This window comes from Leptodactylus fuscus, chromosome 1, assembly GCF_031893055.1.
Source record: "Leptodactylus fuscus isolate aLepFus1 chromosome 1, aLepFus1.hap2, whole genome shotgun sequence".
NCBI lineage: Eukaryota > Metazoa > Chordata > Amphibia > Anura > Leptodactylidae > Leptodactylus > Leptodactylus fuscus.
This window is the reverse complement of record NC_134265.1, coordinates 237,437,903-237,456,435: the sequence shown is the minus strand read 5'-3', so window position 1 is coordinate 237,456,435 and position 18,533 is coordinate 237,437,903.

The window sequence follows — 18,533 nt, the reverse complement described above, 5'->3', positions numbered from 1 at the left end:
GCCGCTGGGTGTCTACTGTGTTACATGGTCCGGGGACCGATTGGAGGCATTAACCCCTCTGGTGCCTCATCAAAGGCGCTGGAGGCGCCGTTTTCCTGGCGGTGCATGGGCGCCGCCATTTTGCCGGTGATCACCGGCACCTGGAGCAAGCTTCAGGGCAGATGCCACGTTTCCATGACAGCCAGGAGCCTTTGCAGGCTACTTTATGCTACTCTATGCAGCCTGCAAAAGAAATGGTGATTAAATAAATAAATAAATATATTTTTTTTTTTTAAGGATTAAAAATTCAAATCACCCCCCCTTCCCTACAGCACATATAAAAGTAGTTAAATACTGTGAAACACCTACATATTAGGTATCCCTGTGTCTGAAATTGCCCACTCTACAAATCTTTAAAAATATTTTTCCTGTACGGTAAATGTCGTAGTGGGAAAAATAGTCAAAAGTGCCAAACCGCCGCTTTTTCACTGTTTTGATTCTGGTAAAAATTCAATTAAAAAGTAATCAAAACAATAGCATTTCATAACTAATAAGTACACCCGGCCCCGCAAAAAAATACGCCCTATGGACGTAAAAAAAGTTACGGCTGTCAGAATATGGAGACTTTTAGAAAATAATTTTTAACAGTTTTGGATTTTTTAAGGGGTTAAAATGTAAATAAAACCATATAAATTGTAAGTAAATAAGTATCCCCGGAATCATACCGTAACACAGAATACAGGGGACATGTCATTTTGGTTGCACAGTGAACGCCGTAAAACCGAAGCCCGTAAGAAAGTCACAGAAATGCATTTTTCTTCAAATCCACCCCATTCTGAATTTTTTTCCAGCTTCCCAGTACATTATATAGAATAATTAATGGCGTCATCATGAAGAAAAAATTGTCCCGCAAAGACTAAGACCTCATATGGCTCTGGGAGTGGAGAAATAAAAAGTTATAGGGTTTAGAAGGAGGGGAGTCAAAAACGAAAAACGAAAATCAAAAAATGCCATCGGCAGGAAGGGGTTAGCCTAAGTTCACATGCTTACGCTACATTTGGGGATTCCATTCCCCATTCCACTTTAAAAATGCAGAGTGAAAAGTCCTCTCTGTAATTTCCGGACAGAAACCAGGCAGAAACCCGCCGGACCCCCTTAAAGTGTGAAACTAGTATTAAGAAGGTAAAAAATATATATAGCTATTAAACAGTGCTAATATATTTATTAAATTATGTTTAAAAAAAAAAATCTTTAAAAAGCAAAAAACATAGATATGTACCATCCTTTCCTAATAACAATCCATTCAATAAAGTTATTATTGGGTGTTAATGTAAACAATGTAAGTAATAGGTTTTTCGTTGTGAGGGCTCGTTCATATCTGCGCCCGGTCTCCGTTTATACAGGTTTCTGTTTCCTGCGCGAAACTGGGTAGGAAACGGAAACCTGCAGGCATTTTTCAAACTCATTCATTTGAGAGCCCAAAACGGTCTGGACCCGGTCTGACATGTTTCCGTCTTCTGTCAGCAGAAGACGGAAACCTACCGTATTTTTCGGACTATAAGACGCACAAGGGTGCGTCTTATAGTCTGAATGTGGCGCCTGGCACCCGCCGTAATAGAGAGGCGAATGCCGGCAAGGGATAGACGCCGGGGCCTGAGACATCGCTGCGCTCCTCTGCCCTGCATGAAGCCAGCAGCGGCAGGGGCGATGCTATTCCGCTCCTCCGTCCCCCCGCCGCTGGCTTCATGCAGGGCAGCGATGTCTCAGGCCCCGGCACCTGTGCCGGCGTCTATCCCTCACCGGCATCCGCCTCTCTAGTACAGCGGATGCCGGGTCAGTATCGGTGGCCCCTTCTCCCCCGGGGCCGGTCCCCACCGGCCCCGTACCTGTGAAGTTGCAGGCCGGCTCCTGCGCGGCGATATCGCAGGAGCCGACCTGTTCGAGTGACAGCTGGGAGCCTAATGAGGCTCCCAGGCCTGTCACGGCTATATTAGTATTGCGGCTGGGTCTATGACCAGCCGTAATACTAATAGACAGAATGTCCCATAGACGGCAATACAGTTGTATTGCCGTCTATGGGACTTGCAATCAAGCAACCGCAGGCTCAAGCCCCCGGGGGGGGGGAATAAAATAGTAAAAAAAAAAAAAAAAAGCTTTAAAAATATATAATAAAAATATGAAATAAATAAAAGTTCTAAATCACCTCCTGTCCCTAGAATATATATATAAAAGTAGAAAATCATATGTCATAAACCACCAGGTTTTTTTTCAATACAAGGTGATCTAAGCAATAGATATTCCCCAAAATGGTATAACTAAAAAGTACTTCTGGCCCCGCAAAAAAAAACACTCTATGCGTCCCCGTACAGCTGCAGGGTCACCTGTCAATGTGGCCTTGCAGCTGTTGCAAAACTACAACTCCCATATATTAAATATTTTACCATTTTTTGCTTCAAAATTTTTTTTCCCTATTTTCCTCCTCTAAAACCTAGGTGCGTCTTATAATCCGAAAAATACGGTAAGTACAGAGACCGAACGCTGGTGTGAACCCAGCGTAATCGAGTTAAGACAAAATAAAATAAAATAAAATGGGGGACCACACGGTGGCTCAGTGGTTAGCACTGCAGCCTTGCAGCGCTGGAGTCCCGGTGTTCAAATCCCACCAAGGGCATAAAACCATCTGCAAGGAGCTTGTATGTTCTCCCCGTGGTTGCATGGATTTCCATCCCATATTCCAAAAAAGACATACTGATAGGGAAAAATGTACATTGTGAACTCTATCTGGGGCTCACAATCTACATTAAAATAAAATGACATATAACTTTGTCAAATGCAAAACTGTGAAATTTTAGTCCTCAACAAAAAATAATCCAACCACACAGATGTAAACACAATTACACAAAAAAATTGTGTTTTATTAGCAACATCAGGGGTGAACCTACCTTTTTTGCCGCCCGAGGCGGACGACAGAAAGCCGCCCCCCCAACCCCCCTCCCCCGGGAGGAGGGGGCGGAGCGGAGGAGGCAGGGCGGAGGGGGAAGGGTGAAGGGGGCGGGGCAGAGCAAAGGGGGGCGTGGCAGAGCAGCGTTAGCAGGCAGGGAGAATACCTGCTCTCTGCCTGAGCGTGAGGGAAGGCCGCTGGAGCAGCGCCTCGTCCACAGGGCCTCCCCAATCCACCGCTCAGTTCTCGTGTCGGGCTGCCGAGACGGTGACGCTAAGCCAGTCCAGGACAGCTTGTCCTGGACTGGATTAGGTAAGCAAAAATGCCCCCAGCCCCCCCCCCCCCCGCCCCCCGGGCCCTGGCATAGCGCTGCCTGAAGCGGTCGCTTCAGGTTGCCTCATGGGAGGTGCAGCGCTGAGCAACATAAAATCCATTTAACACATACAATTAAAGCGTACAACATATAAAATACAACTGTGATGATAATTAGAGATGAGCGAACACTAAAATGTTCGAGGTTCGAAATTCGATTCGAACAGCCGCTCAATGTTCGTGTGTTCGAACGGGTTTCGAACCCCATTATAGTCTATGGGGAACAGATACTCGTTAAGGGGGAAACCCAAATCCGTGTCTGGAGGGTCACCAAGTCCACTATGACACCACAGGAAATGATGCCAACACCTCTGGAATGACACTGGGACAGCAGGGGAAGCATGTCTGGGGGCATCTAACACACCAAAGACCCTCTATTACCCCAACATCACAGCCTAACAACTACACACTTTACACACTCAATACCACCTCTCTGACAGTAGGAAAACACCTTGAAACATGTGTATTTGGCACTTGCAGTGAGGAGAGCTTGTCACCAGCAGTGAATTTGGCCCTTGTAGTAAGTTGAGGTTGGCACCAACATTTGTTTTGAAAATCAGGGTGGATTGAGCCTCTAACCAGCAGAGTTTGGGCAAATTCATGGTGGAGGGAGCCTCTAAAAACCCCAGTTTGGACCAATTCATGGTGGAGGGAGCCTCTAAAAACCCCAGTTTGGACCAATTCATGGTGGAGGGAGCCTCTAAAAACCCCAGTTTGGACCAATTCATGGTGGAGGGAGCCTCTAAACAGCCCAGTTTGGACCAATTCATGGTGGAGGGAGCCTCTAAAAACCCCAGTTTGGACCAATTCATGGTGGAGGGAGCCTCTAAACAGCCCAGTTTGGACCAATTCATGGTGGAGGGAGCCTCTAAAAACCCCAGTTTGGACCAATTCATGGTGGAGGGAGCCTCTAAAAACCCCAGTTTGGACCAATTCATGATGGAGGGAGCCTCTAAACAGCCCAGTTTGGGCAAATTCATGGTGGAGGGAGCCTCTAAAAACCCCCAGTTTGGACCAATTCATGGTGGAGGGAGCCTCTAAAAACCCCAGTTTGGACCAATTCATGGTGGAGGGAGCCTCTAAACAGCCCAGTTTGGGCAAATTCATGGTGGAGGGAGCCTCTAAAAAACCCCAGTTTGGACCAATTCATGGTGGAGGGAGCCTCTAAAAACCCCAGTTTGGACCAATTCATGGTGGAGGGAGCCTCTAAACAGCTCAGTTTGGGCAAATTCATGGTGGAGGGAGCCTCTAAAAACCCCAGTTTGGACCAATTCATGGTGGAGGGAGCCTCTAAACAGGCCAGTTTGGGCAAATTCATGGTGGAGGGAGCCTCTAAACAGGCCAGTTTGGGCAAATTCATGGTGGAGGGAGCCTCTAACCAGCCCAGTTTGGACCAATTCATGGTGGAGGGAGCCTCTAAAAACCCCAGTTTGGACCAATTCATGGTGGAGGGAGCCTCTAAACAGCCCAGTTTGGACCAATTCATGGTGGAGGGAGCCTCTAAAAACCCCAGTTTGGACCAATTCATGGTGGAGGGAGCCGCTAAACAGCCCAGTTTGGACCAATTCATGGTGGAGGGAGCCTCTAACCAGCAGAGTTGGTGGAAATCAGGGTGGAGGGAGCCTCTAACCAGCAGAGTTGGGGGAAATCAGGGTGAAGGGAGCCTAGTATTAGCAGAATTGTGCAACGCTTATGGTGGATGAGTATGAGGATGCGGAGGAATTGGAGAGGTTGAGTACAGACATGGAGTTTCATGTTGGGGTGCTTTACACAGGTGGGCCCAAAAATGAAGGCTCTATCCAGTGGTGGTTCATTTTTATCAAAGTGAGCCGGTCGGCACTCTCAGCTGACAGACGGGTGCGCTTGTCAGTGATGATGCCACCGGCTGCACTGAACACCCTCTCAGATAGGACGCTGGCGGCAGGACAGGACAGCACCTCCAAGGCATATAGGGCAAGTTCAAGCCACAGGTCCAACTTCGACACCCAATACGTGTAGGGCGCAGAGGGGTCGGAGAGGACAGGGCTGTGGTCGGAAAGGTATTCCCGCAACATGCGCCTATACTTCTCACGCCTGGTGACACTAGGACCCTCCGTGGCGGCACTTTGGCGAGGGGGTGCCATCAAGGTGTCCCAGACCTTAGACAGTGTGCCCCTCGTTTGTGTGGACCGGTGAGAACTTGGTTGCCTACTGGAGGAACTGCCCTCCCTGCCGCCGTCACATGCTGGAAACATCTCCATCATATTCTGCACCAATTGCCTGTGGCAAGCATTGATGCGATTGGCCCTCCCCTCTACCGGAATAAAAGATGAGATGTTGTTTTTATACCGGGGGTCAAGGATAGCAAAGATCCAGTACTGGTTGTCCTCCATGATTTTGACAATACGCTTGTCGGTTGTAAAGCACCCCAACATGAACTCAGCCATGTCTGCCACAGTGTTAGTTGGCATGACTCCTCTGGCCCCATCGGAAAGTTCAATCTCCATTTCCTCCTCATCCTCCATGTCTACCCATCCGCGCTGCAACAATGGGACGATTCGAAGTTGCCCGGAAGCCTCCTGTATCACCATCACATCATCGGACAACTCTTCTTCCTCCTCCTCCTCCTCCTCCTCCATTAAACGCAGTGAAGCGGACAGATGTGTGGACCTACTCTCCAGCTGTGACGGATCGGATGCTATCCCTAACTCCTCTGTGTGATCTGAGTTATCCCTGATGTCAATCAGGGATTCTCTCAGAACACACAAGAGCGGGATTGTAAGGCTCACCATCGCATCCTCAGAGCTCACCCTCCTTGTGGACTCCTCAAAGACCCGTAGGATGTCACAAAGGTCTCTCATCCATGGCCACTCATGGATGTGAAACTGAGGCAGCTGACTTAGTGGCACCCTAGGGTTTTGTAGCTGGTATTCCATCAAAGGTCTCTGCTGCTCAACCACTCTATTCAACATCTGAAACGTTGAGTTCCAGCGTGTGGGGACGTCGCACAAAAGCCGGTGTTGTGGCACATGCAGGCGTTGCTGGAGAGATTTTAAGCTAGCAGCGGCTACTGTCGACTTGCGAAAGTGGGCGCACATGCGCCGCACTTTCACCAGTAGCTCTGGAACATTGGGGTAGCTCTTTAGGAAACGTTGCACCACTAGGTTGAAGACGTGGGCCAGGCATGGAACATGTTGGAGTCCGGCAAGCTCCAGAGCTGCTACCAGGTTCCGGCCGTTATCACAAACGACCATGCCTGGGCCCAGGTGCAGCGGCTCAAACCATATTGCCGTCTCATCGAGGAGGGCATCCCTCACCTCGGAGGCAGTGTGCTGTCTGTCCCCCAAGCTGATCAGCTTCAGCACAGCCTGCTGACGTCTACCAACGCCAGTGCTGCAACGTTTCCAAATCGTAGCTGGGGTCAATCTAACAGCGGAGGAGGAGGCGGTGGCGGAGGAGGAGGCGGTGGCGGAGGAGGAGGCGGTAGAGGAGGAGGAGGAGGGGGGTGTTCTTCTCGTGTCCCTGCCAGGAATGTTAGGCGGGGAGACGAGGTACACCGGGCCAGTTTGGGAAGCAGTCCCAGCCTCAACTACATTCACCCAGTGTGCCGTCAGTGAAATGTAGCGTCCCTGTCCGCATGCACTTGTCCACGCGTCGGTGGTCAAGTGGACCTTTGTGCAAAGCGCGGAACTAAGGGCCCGCCTGATGTTGAGTGACACGTGCTGGTGCAAGGCGGGGACGGCACACCGGGAGAAGTAGTGACGGCTAGGGACGGCATAGCGAGGTGCCGCAGTTGCCATCAGGTCCAGGAAGGCGGGAGTTTCAACAAGCCGGAACGCCAACATCTCCTGGGCCAGCAGTTTAGCGATGTTGGCATTCAAGGCTTGCGCGTGTGGGTGGTTAGCAGTGTATTTCTGCCGCCGCTCCAATGTCTGAGAGATGGTGGGTTGTTGTAAAGAAGCGCCTGATGGTGCCTTTGATGGTGCAGGAGAAGGAGATAAGACAGGAACAGGGGAGGATGAGGGAGAAGTCAACAAAGTGGCGGAGGCAGATGAAGTGGTGTCCTGGCTCGTCCTCTGGAGTGCATCGCCAGCACAGTCAGCAGTGGCAGAGGCAGAGGCAGTGGCAGAGGCAGTGGCAGTGGCGTGAACGGCAGGCGGCCTTTGTCCTGCTGTTGCTGCCTGCCACTGATTCCAGTGCTTGGATTCCAAATGACGGTGCATTGAAGTGGTGGACAGGTTGCTCTTCTCAGAGCCCCTAATCAATTTCGAGAGGCAAATTGTGCAGACAACACTATATCTGTCCTCGGCGCATTCCTTGAAAAAACTCCACACCTTCGAGAAACGTGCCCTCGAGGTGGGAGTTTTTCGGGGCTGGGTACGAACTGGAACATCTTGGGAGATTCCGGGTGTGGCCTGGCTTCGCCTAAGCTGCTGACCTCTGCCTCTGCCTCTAGCTACCCTTTTTGGTGCTGCACTTGCCTCAACATCCACACTACTTTCCCCGCTTGACATCCCCCCTGTCCAGGTCGGGTCAGTGTCCTCATCATCCACCACTTCCTCTTCCAACTCCTGTCTCATCTCCTCCTCCCGCACAATGAGCCGGTCAACTGGATGCCCTGACGGCAACTGCGTCACATCATCGTCGATGAGGGTGGGTTGCTGGTCATCCACCACCAAATCGAACGGAGATGGAGGAGACTCTAGTGTTTGAGCATCTGGACACAGATGCTCCTCTGTTAGGTTCGTGGAATCGTGACGTGGAGAGGCAGGTTGAGGGACAATGAAAGGAGCGGAGAACAGCTCTGGGGAGCAGGGACAGTTGGGGTTATTGTTCTGTGAAGCTTGGGAATTTTGGGAGGAAGGAGGACAAGACTGTTGGGTAATAGGAGGAGAGGAGGCAGAGTCTGACTGGCTGCTGGACAATGTGCTGTAAGCGTTCTCTGACAGCCATTGCAAGACCTGTTCCTGGTTCTCGGGCCTACTAAGGTTTGTACCCTGCAGTTTAGTTAATGTGGCAAGCAACCCTGGCACTGTGGAGTGGCGCAATGCTTGCTGCCCCACAGGAGTAGGCACGGGACGCCCTGTGGCTTCACTGCTACCTTGCTCCCCAGAACCATTCCCCCGACCTCGCCCACGGCCTCGTCCACGTCCCTTTCCGGGAGCCTTGCGCATTTTGAATTCCCAGTTAGAAATTGGCACTATATACCAGTAGCAAAAATTGTGGGTGCACGTAACCCCAATATATTCTTTGAATTCCCAGTCAGACAATGGCACTATATACCAGTAGCAAGAAATGAGGGTATTTATAACCCCAATATATTCTTTGAATTCCCAGTCAGACAATGGCACTGTATACCAGTAGTAAAAATTGTGGGTGCACGTAACCCCAATATATTCTTTGAATTACCAGTCAGAAACTGGCACTATATGGCAGTAGCAAGAAATGAGGGTATTTATAACCCCAATATATTCTTTGAATTCCCAGTCAGACAATGGCACTGTATACCAGTAGTAAAAATTGTGGGTGCACGTAACCCCAATATATTCTTTGAATTACCAGTCAGAAACTGGCACTATATGGCAGTAGCAAGAAATGAGGGTATTTATAACCCCAATATATTCTTTGAATTCCCAGTCAGACAATGGCACTGTATACCAGTAGTAAAAATTGTGGGTGCACGTAACCCCAATATATTCTTTGAATTACCAGTCAGAAACTGGCACTATATGGCAGTAGCAAGAAATGAGGGTATTTATAACCCCAATATTTTTTCTTTGAATTCCCAGTCAGACAATGGCACTGTATACCAGTAGTAAAAATTGTGGGTGCACGTAACCCCAATATATTCTTTGAATTCCCAGTCAGACAATGGCACTATATACCAGTAGTAAAAATTGTGGGTGCACGTAACCCCAATATATTCTTTGAATTCCCAGTCAGAAACTGGCACTGTATACCAGTAGTAAAAATTGTGGGTGCACGTAACCCCAATATATTCTTTGAATTCCCAGTCAGACAATGGCACTATATACCAGTAGTAAAAATTGTGGGTGCACGTAACCCCAATATATTCTTTGAATTCCCAGTCAGAAACTGGCACTGTATACCAGTAGTAAAAATTGTGGGTGCACGTAACCCCAATATATTCTTTGAATTCCCAGTCAGACAATGGCACTATATACCAGTAGCAAGAAATGAGGGTATTTATAACCCCAATATATTCTTTGAATTCCCAGTCAGACAATGGCACTGTATACCAGTAGTAAAAATTGTGGGTGCACGTAACCCCAATATATTCTTTGAATTACCAGTCAGAAACTGGCACTATATGGCAGTAGCAAGAAATGAGGGTATTTATAACCCCAATATTTTTTCTTTGAATTCCCAGTCAGACAATGGCACTATATACCAGTAGTAAAAATTGTGGGTGCACGTAACCCCAATATATTCTTTGAATTCCCAGTCAGACAATGGCACTATATACCAGTAGTAAAAATTGTGGGTGCACGTAACCCCAATATATTCTTTGAATTCCCAGTCAGAAACTGGCACTGTATACCAGTAGTAAAAATTGTGGGTGCACGTAACCCCAATATATTCTTTGAATTCCCAGTCAGACAATGGCACTATATACCAGTAGCAAGAAATGAAGGTATTTATAACCCCAATATATTCTTTGAATTCCCAGTCAGACAATGGCACTGTATACCAGTAGTAAAAATTGTGGGTGCACGTAACCCCAATATATTCTTTGAATTCCCAGTCAGACAATGGCACTATATACCAGTAGCAAGAAATGAGGGTATTTATAACCCCAATATATTCTTTGAATTCCCAGTCAGACAATGGCACTGTATACCAGTAGTAAAAATTGTGGGTGCACGTAACCCCAATATATTCTTTGAATTCCCAGTCAGACAATGGCACTATATACCAGTAGTAAAAATTGTGGGTGCACGTAACCCCAATATATTCTTTGAATTCCCAGTCAGAAACTGGCAATGTATACCAGTAGTAAAAATTGTGGGTGCACGTAACCCCAATATATTCTTTGAATTCCCAGTCAGACAATGGCACTATATACCAGTAGTATAAATTGTGGGTGCACGTAACCCCAATATATTCTTTGAATTCCCAGTCAGAAACTGGCACTGTATACCAGTAGTAAAAATTGTGGGTGCACGTAACCCCAATATATTCTTTGAATTCCCAGTCAGACAATGGCACTATATACCAGTAGCAAGAAATGAGGGTATTTATAACCCCAATATATTCTTTGAATTCCCAGTCAGACAATGGCGCTGTATACCAGTAGTAAAAATTGTGGGTGCACGTAACCCCAATATATTCTTTGAATTCCCAGTCAGACAATGGCACTATATACCAGTAGCAAGAAATGAGGGTATTTATAACCCCAATATATTCTTTGAATTCCCAGTCAGACAATGGCACTGTATACCAGTAGTAAAAATTGTGGGTGCACGTAACCCCAATATATTCTTTGAATTACCAGTCAGAAACTGGCACTATATGGCAGTAGCAAGAAATGAGGGTATTTATAACCCCAATATTTTTTCTTTGAATTCCCAGTCAGACAATGGCACTGTATACCAGTAGTAAAAATTGTGGGTGCACGTAACCCCAATATATTCTTTGAATTCCCAGTCAGACAATGGCACTATATACCAGTAGTAAAAATTGTGGGTGCACGTAACCCCAATATATTCTTTGAATTCCCAGTCAGAAACTGGCACTGTATACCAGTAGTAAAAATTGTGGGTGCACGTAACCCCAATATATTCTTTGAATTCCCAGTCAGACAATGGCACTATATACCAGTAGTAAAAATTGTGGGTGCACGTAACCCCAATATATTCTTTGAATTCCCAGTCAGACAATGGCACTATATACCAGTAGCAAGAAATGAGGGTATTTATAACCCCAATATATTCTTTGAATTCCCAGTCAGACAATGGCACTGTATACCAGTAGTAAAAATTGTGGGTGCACGTAACCCCAATATATTCTTTGAATTACCAGTCAGAAACTGGCACTATATGGCAGTAGCAAGAAATGAGGGTATTTATAACCCCAATATTTTTTCTTTGAATTCCCAGTCAGACAATGGCACTATATACCAGTAGTAAAAATTGTGGGTGCACGTAACCCCAATATATTCTTTGAATTCCCAGTCAGACAATGGCACTATATACCAGTAGTAAAAATTGTGGGTGCACGTAACCCCAATATATTCTTTGAATTCCCAGTCAGAAACTGGCACTGTATACCAGTAGTAAAAATTGTGGGTGCACGTAACCCCAATATATTCTTTGAATTCCCAGTCAGACAATGGCACTATATACCAGTAGTAAAAATTGTGGGTGCACGTAACCCCAATATATTCTTTGAATTCCCAGTCAGAAACTGGCACTATATGGCAGTAGCAAGAAATGAGGGTATTTATAACCCCAATATATTCTTTGAATTCCCAGTCAGACAATGGCACTGTATACCAGTAGTAAAAATTGTGGGTGCACGTAACCCCAATATATTCTTTGAATTACCAGTCAGAAACTGGCACTATATGGCAGTAGCAAGAAATGAGGGTATTTGTAACCCCAATATATTCTTTGAATTCCCAGTCAGAAACTGGCACTGTATACCAGTAGTAAAAATTGTGGGTGCACGTAACCCCAATATATTCTTTGAATTCCCAGTCAGACAATGGCACTATATACCAGTAGCAAGAAATGAGGGTATTTATAACCCCAATATATTCTTTGAATTCCCAGTGAGACAATGGCACTATATACCAGTAGTAAAAATTGTGGGTGCACGTAACCCCAATATATTCTTTGAATTCCCAGTCAGACAATGGCACTATATACCAGTAGCAAAAATTGTGGGTGTATATAGCCCCAATTCTATTGCTAGGGGACTTGCAGGGTATTTCTGAGGTGAAGGTGGGGGGGCACACCGTTGGAACGGTGATTTGGGGTGTATATATGGGGTATACGGGAATACACTGTCAGTGTGTTCCATTCAGGATCCTGGGAAAGCTGGGTTGCGGCGATTGAGCCCGTCAGTGCCACGTTACACTGACAAGCTTCTCCCTGGAATTGAAGTTATATGTAAGCCCAATATATTCTTTGAATTCCCAGTGAGACAATGGCACTATATGGCAGTAGCAAAAATAGTGGGTGTATATAGCCCCAATTCTATTGCTAGGGGACTTGCAGGGTATTTCTGGGGTGAAGGTGGGGGGGCACACCGTTGGAACGGGTATCGGGGGTATATATCGGGTATACGGGAACACACTGACAGTGTATTCCATTCAGGATCCTGGGAAAGCTGGGTTGCGGCGATTGAGCCCGTCAGTGCCACGTTACACTGACAAGCTTCTCCCTGGAATTTAGCTCTTACAAGAGCTGTTGTGGTTGTCTTCTCCTTCCTATCCTAGCCTGTCCCTGCCTACCCAGAATCTAAGCCCTAGCTAACTGGACGGAAACCTCCGTCCTCGGTGAATTGCAAGCTCAGAATGACGCGAACCTGGGCGGCGCTGTTCTTTTAAATTAGAGGTCACATGTTTTCGGCAGCCAATGGGTTTTGCCTACTTTTTTCAACGTCACCGGTGTCGTAGTTCCTGTCCCACCTACCCTGCGCTGTTATTGGAGCAAAAAAGGCGCCAGGGAAGGTGGGAGGGGAATCGAGTAATGGCGCACTTTACCACGCGGTGTTCGATTCGATTCGAACATGCCGAACAGCCTAATATCCGATCGAACATGAGTTCGATAGAACACTGTTCGCTCATCTCTAATGATAATAACTGTGTGTATAAACAATTGTAAAATATTAAATATACTTTAGCCATAATCTACCAGTTCCCCTACAATCCAGTTCTCGCCTATAAATCAGCCCTTTTTGAAGCGCAATGACACATTATAATGTACAATAGATGAGTGCAAGAAGGATCTCCTTTACCGACCGTTACTATGCATTTGATATATTTGATTTGTTGAGTTCAGCAACCAACGCTAAATTAAATTGATGTATGGGTGGATGTAAACCATAAATTTACTCAAAATTACTTTCATTAGGACTTCCTCAATCCCGCCTAGAAGACAGTAAGCTTTCTTAATTATCTGTTCAACCTACTCATTCCCTTCTTGTACTGTATACCTTCTCAGTGTACACTCTCTAGTTTCTTGCTGTCCACACTTACACCCAAATAATTTTACTGTAATTATTAACCACTTCAAAAGTCTATCCCTCAAAATGCTCCAAATTACATCCAAAATCCACTATTATTTCTTTAGTTTTGGCCACATTAAGAACAAGATCATTTGCCCTACACCACATCACAGAGTCACCCTCAACGTCATTGTTCTCACATTCATAATCTCATTTAACAAACCCAACTCTTACTGAATCATCCACAATCTTACCTTCCACAATCTTACATTCCAGTGAGCGCCCTCTATTGGTTTGCAACACTGAGGCACCTGACTTCCTAATTACATCATGGAAAACTAAATCTCTCCAAGACTGAACTACTACTGTTTTCACCATCTAACAGATTTGTCCCTGATATATCCATTGTAGTCTCAGGCCTTACTATAACTCCTAGGCAGCAGGCCCGCTGCCTCGGGGTCATGTTTGACGCAGACCTTTCCTTCACCCCTCATGTTGAATCACTCGCACGTTCATGTCACCTCCACCTAAAAAACATCTCCAGAATACGCCCTTTCCTTACCAGAGATACACTAAAGACACTTATTGTCTCTCAGATTCATTCTCGCCTTGACTACTGTAACTCATTAATAATCGGTCTTCCCCTCACTAAACTCTCCCCTCTACAATCTATTCTGAATGCAGCGGCCAGGCTCATCTATCAGGCTAGACGCTACAGCGATACCTCTGGTCTGTGCCAGTCGTTACATTGGCTGCCTATTCATTCATTATAGAATAAAATATAACGTTATCACTCTCATCCACAAGGCTCTCCATAATGCTGCACCTCCATACATTTCCTCCCTCATCTCTGTCTACCGCCCAACCCGTGTTCTCCGTTCACTCAATGACCTAACACTTACATCCTCTATTATCAGAATTTCCCACGCTCGTATACAAGACTTCTCCCGAGCTGCACCACTTCTCTGGAATGCTCTACCCCGGACAATCAGATTAACTCCCAATTTCTTCAGTTTCAAACGTAAACTAAAGACGCATCTTTTCAGACAAGCCTATCACAATTTCTAACGTAAACCCTTAACCCTCCTCTGTCCCCACTCCCACATTTCCCCACATGATATGATGTCATCTCATGCTAACTCCATAGGTCCAAGCTCCATCCACATGTTAAAGGACACGACTGTCGACGGCTCATAAAGTCTTATGTTTATGTAATGACAGTCACCTCTATTACAAAAGTGTCTGACCTCTGCCTAAGCAATACCGCCCCTGCTACCTCTTGTGTCACCCCATGTACCTCATAGATTGTAAGCTCTTACAAGCAGGGCTCTCAGTCTCATTGTGTGAAATGACTTTCTTTGTAATGTATCTCTCTGTCTGTATTTTAACCCTACAAATTGTACAGTGCTGCTGAATATGTTGGCGCTATATAAATAAAATGTATTATTATTATATATTATGGAAAACAGATTTGCATATTCTTCCCACAGTCCCTTGCAAAGTGGAGTGCTAAAGGCTTAATAAGTCTCCACACACCTATATGGTGGTCTCTCCCCAAGGAGTGACGATACCCCCCTTAATCTTACCTATAGTAAGTTTTCTACTATACTTATAATTTACAGTGTAAATGGAGGATAAAAATATAGGCAACACTGTACCTTGCTGTACTCCAATACAGTAAAACAGCATTTTATCATAATTATCATTTATGTAGTCCAAAGTAATACAACAAAGATCTACTGTTAGACTAAGATGTGCTCATAAAAATAAAATTTTATGGCTGAAGGAATTTGGGTAAGCAAAATGAAAACATTTCCTTGATCCTTCACCTTTCCCTACATCCTCCATAATAGTTCGGTGGGTGTAATTTGGAGACTGCTCAGTGGAAATCTGGGTAATGCCTGCAAAATTCTTTCTAATCTCGGGTGTTAAGTATTAGAGATGAGCGAACAGTGTTCTATCGAACACATGTTCGATCGGATATCAGGGTGTTCGCCATGTTCGAATCGAATCGAACACCACGTGGTAAAGTGCGCCAAAATTCGATTCCCCTCCCACCTTCCCTGGCGCCTGTTTTGCACCAATAACAGCGCAGGGGAGGTGGGACAGGAACTACGACACCGGGGGCATTGAAAAAAATTGGAAAAAGTCATTGGCTGCCGAAATCAGGTGACCTCCATTTTAGACGAATAGTGGATTTCAAATCCGGGTCATATGAGAATGTGAACTTTGTGACTATGAGACAGGGATAGCTGTACAGGCAGGGATAGCTAGGGATAACCTTTATTTAGGGGGGAATGTTATTAAAAATAACTTTTTGGGGCTCTATCGGGTGTGTAATTGTGATTTTTGTGAGATAAACTTTTTCCCATAGGGATGCATTGGCCAGCGCTGATTGGCCGAATTCCGTACTCTGGCCAATCAGTGCTGGCCAATGCATTCTATTAGCTTGATGAAGCAGAGTGTGCACAAGGGTTCAAGCGCACCCTCGGCTCTGATGTAGCAGAGCCGAGGCTGCACAAGGGTTCAAGCGCACCCTCGGCTCTGATGTAGGAGAGCCGAGGGTGCACTTGAACCCTTGTGCACCCTCAGCTCTGCTACATCAGAGCCGAGGGTGCGCTTGAACCCTTGTGCACACTCTGCTTCATCAAGCTAATAGAATGCATTGGCCAGCGCTGATTGGCCAATGTATTCTATTAGCCTGATGAAGTAGAGCTGAATGTGTGTGCTAAGCACACACATTCAGCTCTACTTCATCGGGCTAATAGAATGCATTGGCCAGCGCTGATTGGCCAGAGTACGGAACTCGACCAATCAGCGCTGGCTCTGCTGGAGGAGGCGGAGTCTAAGATCGCTCCACACCAGTCTCCATTCAGGTCCGACCTTAGACTCCGCCTCCTCCGGCAGAGCCAGCGCTGATTGGCCGAAGGCTGGCCAATGCATTCCTATGCGAATGCAGACTTAGCAGTGCTGAGTCAGTTTTGCTCAACTACACATCTGATGCACACTCGGCACTGCTACATCAGATGTAGCAATCTGATGTAGCAGAGCCGAGGGTGCACTAGAACCCCTGTGCAAACTCAGTTCACGCTAATAGAATGCATTGGCCAGCGCTGATTGGCCAATGCATTCTATTAGCCCGATGAAGTAGAGCTGAATGTGTGTGCTAAGCACACACATTCAGCACTGCTTCATCACGCCAATACAATGCATTAGCCAGTGCTGATTGGCCAGCTTAGCACACACATTCAGCTCTACTTCATCGGGCTAATAGAATGCATTGGCCAATCAGCGCTGGCCAATGCATTCTATTAGCGTGAACTGAGTTTGTACAGGGGTTCTAGTGCACCCTCGGCTCTGCTACATCAGATTGCTACATCTGATGTAGCAGTGCCGAGTGTGCATCAGATGTGTAGTTGAGCAAAACTGACTCAGCACTGCTAAGTCTGCATTCGCATAGGAATGCATTGGCCAGCCTTCGGCCAATCAGCGCTGGCTCTGCCGGAGGAGGCGGAGTCTAAGGTCGGACCTGAATGGAGACTGGTGTGGAGCGATCTTAGACTCCGCCTCCTCCAGCAGAGCCAGCGCTGATTGGCCGAATTCCGTACTCTGGCCAATCAGCACTGGCTAATGCATTGTATTGGCGTGATGAAGCAGTGCTGAATGTGTGTGCTTAGCACACACATTCAGCTCTACTTCATCGGGCTAATAGAATGCATTGGCCAGCGCTGATTGGCCGAATTCCGTACTCTGGCCAATCAGCACTGGCTAATGCATTGTATTGGCGTGATGAAGCAGTGCTGAATGTGTGTGCTTAGCACACACATTCAGCTCTACTTCATCGGGCTAATAGAATGCATTGGCCAATCAGCGCTGGCCAATGCATTCTATTAGCGTGAACTGAGTTTGCACAGGGGTTCTAGTGCACCCTCGGCTCTGCTACATCAGATTGCTACATCTGATGTAGCAGTGCCGAGTGTGCATCAGATGTGTAGTTGAGCAAAACTGACTCAGCACTGCTAAGTCTGCATTCGCATAGGAATGCATTGGCCAGCCTTCGGCCAATCAGCGCTGGCTCTGCCGGAGGAGGCGGAGTCTAAGGTCGGACCTGAATGGAGACTGGTGTGGAGCTATCTTAGACTCCGCCTCCTCCAGCAGAGCCAGCGCTGATTGGTCGAGTTCCGTACTCTGGCCAATCAGCACTGGCCAATGCATTTCTATGGGGAAAAGTTAGCTTGCGAAAATCGCAAACTGACAGGGATTTCCATGAAATAAAGTGACTTTTATGCCCCCAGACATGCTTCCCCTGCTGTCCCAGTGTCATTCCAGGGTGTTGGTATCATTTCCTGGGGTGTCATAGTGGACTTGGTGACCCTCCAGACACGAATTTGGGTTTCCCCCTTAACGAGTTTATGTTCCCCATAGACTATAATGGGGTTCGAAACCCATTCGAACACTCGAACAGTGAGCGGCTGTTCGAATCGAATTTCGAACCTCGAACATTTTAGTGTTCGCTCATCTCTATTAAGTATCTCTATGGCTACCAATTCCTCATCTCTTCCCCATACAGGTTGATCAAAGGAGTCTTCCACTTACTATGACTGCTGCGAGACTTCTGAAGGCTTCTAGATCTGTCATAGTAATATAACTCAGGAGTAGGTTTGAGCGATCGTGTTCGGAAAAAATTGGATTCCGATCGGCGATGGAGAAAATTTCATGATCGCGATCGGAATTCCGAACACGATCTTTTTAGGTGGGATCGGGATCGGTAGTATTTCCCACAATGCCTTCACACTGAGTATATAGTGTATACTCAGTGTGAAGGCTCCGCTGCGGTTCCATAGGAATGAATGAAAGCAGCCGACACACAGCCTTAAGCCCCTGCGTGCCGGCTGCCTCCATTCATTCTAATGGGAGGCTAAACTAACATGTCTCGTAGCTACTTACCTCCAGAGATGGCTGATCTGCTGCTCTTCGCCTCGCTGCTGGTCCAGCTGCAGTCTTCTTCGCCTCGCGGCCCCCTCCCTGCCAGGTTAGGAGAGTGTGGGCGGGTTAGGAGAGTGTGTGC